This window comes from Magnolia sinica, chromosome 2 (genome assembly GCF_029962835.1).
Source record: "Magnolia sinica isolate HGM2019 chromosome 2, MsV1, whole genome shotgun sequence".
Taxonomy (NCBI): domain Eukaryota; kingdom Viridiplantae; phylum Streptophyta; class Magnoliopsida; order Magnoliales; family Magnoliaceae; genus Magnolia; species Magnolia sinica.
Genome location: NC_080574.1, coordinates 29,667,154 through 29,673,907, shown reverse-complemented (window position 1 = coordinate 29,673,907; position 6,754 = coordinate 29,667,154). Strand labels below are relative to the sequence as shown.

Sequence of the window (6,754 nt, the reverse complement as noted above, 5' to 3'; positions counted from 1 at the left end):
AAATATGTATATATAAACATATAAAAATATTTTTCTCTCTTTTTATTCATTTCTTTCTTTATTCATTTAACAAGCATATCTCCCAAACTAGAATGAGTTACTTGACGTACCATATATGATTTTGGGTAGGAGAAGTTACTTTAGCCAACCAACTTGGTTATTTTTCAAGATTCCATTAGGTCGATGGTCGAAAATCCATTTTATTTTCATTTTTACTATTTATAACAAGTTTTAGCTTGATTATAACTCTTCATCCTTTGAACTTTAGCAGTTGTATCTAACATGAAAAGTGTTTGAAAAAATTAGAAGAATAAAGTGGTTAAGTTATATAGGAGTTGGTGAATTTCATTCACTTCGCGGTCAATTTCAATCAGTTTGCGGTCAATTTCATTCACTTTATTCACTTCACGGTCAATTTCAATCAGGTTGCGGTGAATTTCATTCACTTTATTCACTTCGCGGTCAATTTCATTCATTTCGCGGTCAACTTCATTCACTTCGTGGTGAATTTCATTAATTTCGTGGTCAATTTTATTCACTTCATTTACTCCATGGCCAATTTTATTCACTTCGCGGTCAATTTCAATTAGTTCGCAGTGAATTTCATTCACTTTATTCACTTTGCAGTGAATTTTCTTCACTTTGCGGTCAATTTCATTCACTTCGCGGTCAATTTCAATGGTTACGGTTATAATCCGTAGCCATATGGAGCCCAACTTTCCTTCAAAAATGACATTTCTGATGAACCAATGACAATTTTGGTTCAAATGTGGATCCATACAGCAGAGGAGTAGTATGAGAAGGTAAGTTTAGAAGGATTTAATAAGATACATGGCTTAAAAGTGACACGTACGGTAGGAAAAATCTCAAACAAATTCCATTATCTTGACCTGGATCGAAGCGGATTGCTTGTGCCCCGGGCAGCCGTTGTCGGAAGCTGTGTGGGCCCATAGATATTCCCGTGAAAAATCCACTTCGTTCATCAGTTTTGCAAGACTACAGTACGGAAGTAATCTAAAAATCAGACAGATACACAACTTGTGTGGGCCATAACACACGAAAAATGTGGATTGAACGTCCACCATTGGAAACTTTGTGGAGGCAAAAGAAGTTTGTTTCTGGATAACATTTGTGCCTAATGTTTATCTGAGTGGTAGTAATCAGATGAACGGTTTGGATAGCAGATAAACATCATGGTCACCTCCAGGAAGATTTCAATGGTGGACATTTCCGTTTCCACAGTCTCATCTTGTGTGGCCCAACTGATTTTTGGATCTTCTTGATTTTTATCCAACTTTCATATTGTTTCCTTGCAAAACTGATGGATGTAGTGGATTTTTCACAGGATTCTCTTTGCGGCCCATCCAGCTTCCAACAACAGATGCACAGCAAATGGTGTGTTTACGGGCAAAGTTATGTAGGCCCCACCGTTATGTATGTCATAGATCCAAACCGTCCAACCATTTTTTTCAGATCATTTTAAGGCACGAGCCAAAAATAGGCAGATGCAAAGCTAAAGTGGACCACACCAAGGAAAACTGTGGGGATTGAATGCTTACCTTTGAAAACTTCTGGGGGCCATAAAAGTTTTGGATCAAACTTATAATGTTATTTTCCCTTCGTCTAGATACGTGTGAAATTATGAACGGTTTGGATAGCAAATAAACATCATGATGGGCCCTAGGATGGTTTCAACGGTGTGCATCTCCGTTCCCACTTGTTTCTGCGTTGTGGTCCATTTGAGCTTTGGATGTGCCTCATTTTTTGTTTCTTTGCCTATAATGATCTGAAAAAATGGATGGACGGTGTAGATATAACACATACATCACGGTGAGGTTATAGAACTCTGCCACGTCAACACACCACCGAGGTCGGTAGTGTGTGTTACACTACCCAATCCGAGTCCGTTTTCTTGCATGACACGAAAATGACATAAAAGACAGACATCGAAGTCGATCCGAGCAGGAGAGCTCGCGTTCCAAAAGAAGAAGCACCGAAGAAAAAAAGAAAGGTAAGAACCCCTTTCCTCATTTGAGATTTGTCGTATTATTTACATGAACTCGAGTCGTTTCCTCGTCATTCTGTATGATTCGTTTGCAATTCCAACTACTTTCTCTGGATCTCGAAACCATCTTTTTTTATGCGCAAACTCGAAACATCATTTCTCTATCTCTCAACACACATTAGTCGTTCGACGAAATTCCTCAAGGTTCTTTTTTTTTTAAGAAATCCACTATCATTTTAAATCTATGTAACAACCGATGCAATAAGACTCTGACGAGTTGAACGAGTCAACGAATTTGCTTAGGCTGTGTTTGGAAACTCTATGACATTTGACAAATCAGAGAAAATTGTAATATACTTGTAATTTCTCTTATTTTTTGAATGTACATCAATGGGTATTTATACAAAGATGGTGCAATGAACTTGGACGGTGGGCGATAAAATTCCATGATTTTGGGGATTAATTAGAATCAATCAATTAGCTGGATGTATCAATTTGTAGGATTCCTAATACTCCCGCTCAAGTTGGTGTGTGAATATTAAGAACACCCAACTTGCAGATAAGATGATGAAATTGTGAAGCAACAATGTGCTTGGTAAATATATCAGCAGGCTGTTTGTTGCAACCAAATGGCCACACGTGCCGATTGATCAAGATTTGAAGAAAGGCTCGCATCTCACGCTTCGCACTTATGTGTAAGAAAAGGACCACCTGCCTTTCTTAGCCCATCACCACTTTCCATTTTTTTTCAAATCTCTAAATTAGGAAATCTGCTCTTTCTTTCATATCTTTAATTTTTAGGCAGGGAATAATTTTAAATATTTTCTTATCTAAAGTATCTTCTTATTTTAGGCATTTTCTTAATTATAGAATGCTTTGTTACTTAGGTGCTTTCCTATTTCATAGATTTTTAGATTTCATATCTTTTGTTACAAATTGTAAGGTTGATTATAAATAAGACCTATGTCCTATGGAATAAGACAACTTGATCAATATTCTCTTCATGAAATTTTCTTCTTTTCTCTACATGAAATTTTCTTCTTTTCTCTTCATGACAGTCTTGCATTTGTGATCTCTAGCATCCGGCTAAAGGATTGTTGGATCTTTTTCACAATCTCTTTATTTTCTTGTTGATTTATTTGTTTTCCCTTTCGGGTTTGCATCACTGTTGATCAGTTAGAATATGAATGGTATAGATTATACCCGAATGGATCTAATGTAGGGGTATTTTCACACAAGGCTTGAGTGGGGTGGCCTGTGGGATGCAGGGGCACACTCGAGGTGGGCGGCCCGTGTGAGGTGGGTGGCTCACGTGAGGTGGGGCCCATGAGGAGGGTTCGGCCGATGTCCTAACCCATGGGATGTGGAGCATGGCTTATGAAATAAATGGATTGATTCGCCAATCTCTATCAGTTCGAGCTTTTAGAGCAAGTGGTTAATTGTCTTGTGTCAAATTAGTATCAAAGTGAGAGGTCTTGCGTTCAAGACTCCTCACTAGGGGTGATTAATGCAGGGGCATTTTCACACCGGGCTCGAGTGGGGTGGCTCGATATTCAACTTCGGCATAAGAGCATGAGACCGTGGACTGCTTCTTAGACTTCCACGAAATGGGAGAGGAGCCCGACAGGATGCAGTAACCTGTAATTAAACGGCGACTAACTTAGAATGTTCACCGGATAGACAATATCCGGTCGTGTAATTGTGAGATATATTAGGCGACCAATGAGACGATGATAACTGGTTGGATCCTGCCAGTATGCTTCTAGTGGCATTTATGAGCTTCAAGTTTTGTTTTATTGGAAAAGTGGTCGGGCAAGCTCTAAGAAAACCACAATCTTCAAGAATCTCTAAGGTGTACTTTCTTTGGAAAAGAACGATGCCCTGTTTGGAGCGATCAACTTCAATTCCTTTTTAAAAAAATTAAAAGACCAATGTCTTTAATTTTGAACTGATCATGTAGGATTTTATTTAGACTAGGGATATTTTCGTTAAAGTTCACAAGACAGGGTGGTTATTGTAATTATTGAAACTTCTTAGAGCTATAAAAGAATGTGGGTGTGTGACTCTCTCCCTCATTGGATTTTTGTGAAAAAAAAAAGTTTTGCTCCTTTTTTCTTCTTTTTTTCTTCTTCCATCCAGTGTTTAAGTTATCGGCGAGAAATCGATAATATCGCCGATAATTTCGGTGTCGCCACACTGGCGATACCGAAACCTACTAATTTCGTTTCTCTTCCAAATGTCGCCGAAATTTTGGCGATTTTTGCAATAAAATGGGTTGTTGGAGATAAATTCGTTGTAGATACCTTACCACGAGAATTTCGGCGACGGTGTAAATTTGTAAAAAAAAAATCTTTCATTTTTAATTTCTTTCAAGATTAGAGAGAGAGTGTGTGATTTCTGGTACTTGTAGAAGAGGATTGGTTGATCGCAAATAGTATTTGGTAGGCCAATCACGAATCCATCGAAAGTTGTAGGCACGAAAAAAACCTCCAATTTCCCCTCTTTTTTTCTTTTTTCCTTCGATTGGATAATATATTTCAAACGTAATAGGGATTTTGGCGAATCTTCAGCGATTTTTGGTCGAGATTTGGCCAGGAGAATAGGGTTTTGAAACGGTGCGTTTGGAACCCTTTTTTCCCCAAATTGCTTCCACTTTCGTTTTTTGACGGGACAATGCTGGCGCAATTTGCGACTATGGAATGGCCCACCTTTAATGCCCTATGGGCCACACTATAATATTATGTGTTGTATCCGCAACGTTCATTCATTTGGATATATTATTTTAAGGCATGATCCAGAAAACGAGGCAGATCCAAATCTTTAGTGGACCCCACCAAAGAAAACAGCTGGAAGATTGATGCCTACCGTAGAAAACTTTCTAAGGCCCCACAATGATGTTTTCTCGAAATCCAACCTATTCAAAAGTTAACAAAGACATTAAAGAAGGAAAAACATAAATATCATATTGATATAAAACTTTTGTGGACTTTAGAAGTTTTTAACGGTGGTGTCACTCTCCCCACTGTTTTCTCTGGTGGGGTCCACTGGAGCTTTGGATGTGACTCATTCTTGTATATTACCCTAAAATGATCTCTCCAGATAGACGGACGGCATGGATACAAAACATACATCATGGTGGGGCCCATAGAACTTGGTGACGTCACTTCAGTAGCAGAACTTGGTCTCGCTACTCAGCTTGTCAGTAGCGAATCCACGCCCAACAACACTGGTGCGATTTGCAATATGCAATGGCTCACCTTTAATGCCCCATGGGCCACACTATAATATTACGTGCTTTATCCGCGTCGTCCATCTATTTTGTAAGGTCATTTAAGGGCATGAGCCTGAAAATAAGTCATATCCACATTTCAGGTGGACCATACCAAAGGAAGCAGTGGTGATTGAATGCTTATCATTAAAAACTTATTTGGGCCCACCGTAATGTTTATTTTCCATCCAACTTATTCATTAAGCCACGTAGACTTGGATGAAGGGCAAACATAAATATCAGCTTGATAAAAATTTTGTGGCCCCCAGGAAGCTTTTAATGGTGTCCATTTAATGACCATTGTTTCCTGTGGTGTGGTCCACCTGAGATTTGGATCTGCTTCATCTTTTGCCTAATGCCCTAAAATGATCTGAAAAAATAAATGTATGGCATGGGTATACAATGAAATGCATCTAGGTAGGCCCGCTGTTAGGGTCCCGTGAACCTCTCTGGTGCACAACTCGTCTCTACCAATCGATGGATTGTCGCTTTCTCGAGAACTTCCTGGCAGGGGAGCGCGGCTTAAGTTGCGACCCGAAACCATCCAAGTGGATGGAACCCTGACTATAGGGCCCACCTCGATGTATGAATTGTATATCCATGTTGTCCATCATTTTGGCCAGGTTATTGTAGGGCATGATCCAAAAAATGAAGCAAATACAAATTTTAGGTGGACCACGCCACATGAAACAATGGCCATTGGACCCTCACCATTTATAACTTCCTAAGGTCTACTCTAGTGTTTATTGACCATCAAACCTACTGATAAGGTAACATAGACCTGGATGAAAGGCAAAAACAAATATCACCTTGAGTGAAAAATTTTGTGGTCCAAAATACGTTTTTAATGGTGGCCATTCAATGACCACTTTCATGTGGTTCGGTCCACCTGAAATTTGTACCTGCTTCAATTTTTGCACCATGCCCTAAAATAGGCTGGCAAAAAAGATGGACGTCATGGATATACAATACATATATTGAGGTGGGCCCTCCCATTAGGTTCCGACAGTGGTCGCAAACTCACAGCCAGACTCGCAGCCACAATGCTAGTCAACCAGATTTTTTCGCATGCCTATTTGAGGATTTCTATATATGCAGACATATTTTAACAATCTGAGCCGTTCTTCATCTTGAAAATTGAATGGACAAGTCACAACTTACAACTTTAAATCCAAAATTCTTAATGAATGGATGATTCTATATATTTTTTTAAATAGCTGAGTACTCGTCCTCACACATGAAATCCTTTTGTGAGATCCGAGCCACTCACCAGATTGGACCCACTATGTAATGCATTATGTCAAATGATAAGCCGTTCTCATCATGTAAGACAATTATATGAATTCCCACCAATCTAATGTCTCAAGTGGACCACCCCACATGAAATAGTGGTCACAGAATGCCCACCATTAAAAACTTATTTCGGCCCACAAAAGTTTGGAATGGATGCATAGATTGGATGGTTGGATGGATGGATTAGA

At 39.1% G+C, this 6,754-nt stretch overlaps 1 protein-coding gene across 1 annotated transcript in view; it reads left to right on the top strand.

Annotated features, from left to right (window-relative positions):
- The first annotated feature begins 1,857 nt into the window (after positions 1–1,857).
- LOC131236846 (proteasome subunit beta type-7-B) overlaps positions 1,858–6,754 on the top strand; it is a 28,143-nt gene continuing 23,246 nt past the window's right edge. Inside the window, exon 1 of the mRNA XM_058234328.1 lies at positions 1,858–2,011. The gene's annotated coding sequence lies outside the window, so the exon portion shown is untranslated. The remainder of the gene's footprint in view (positions 2,012–6,754) is intronic.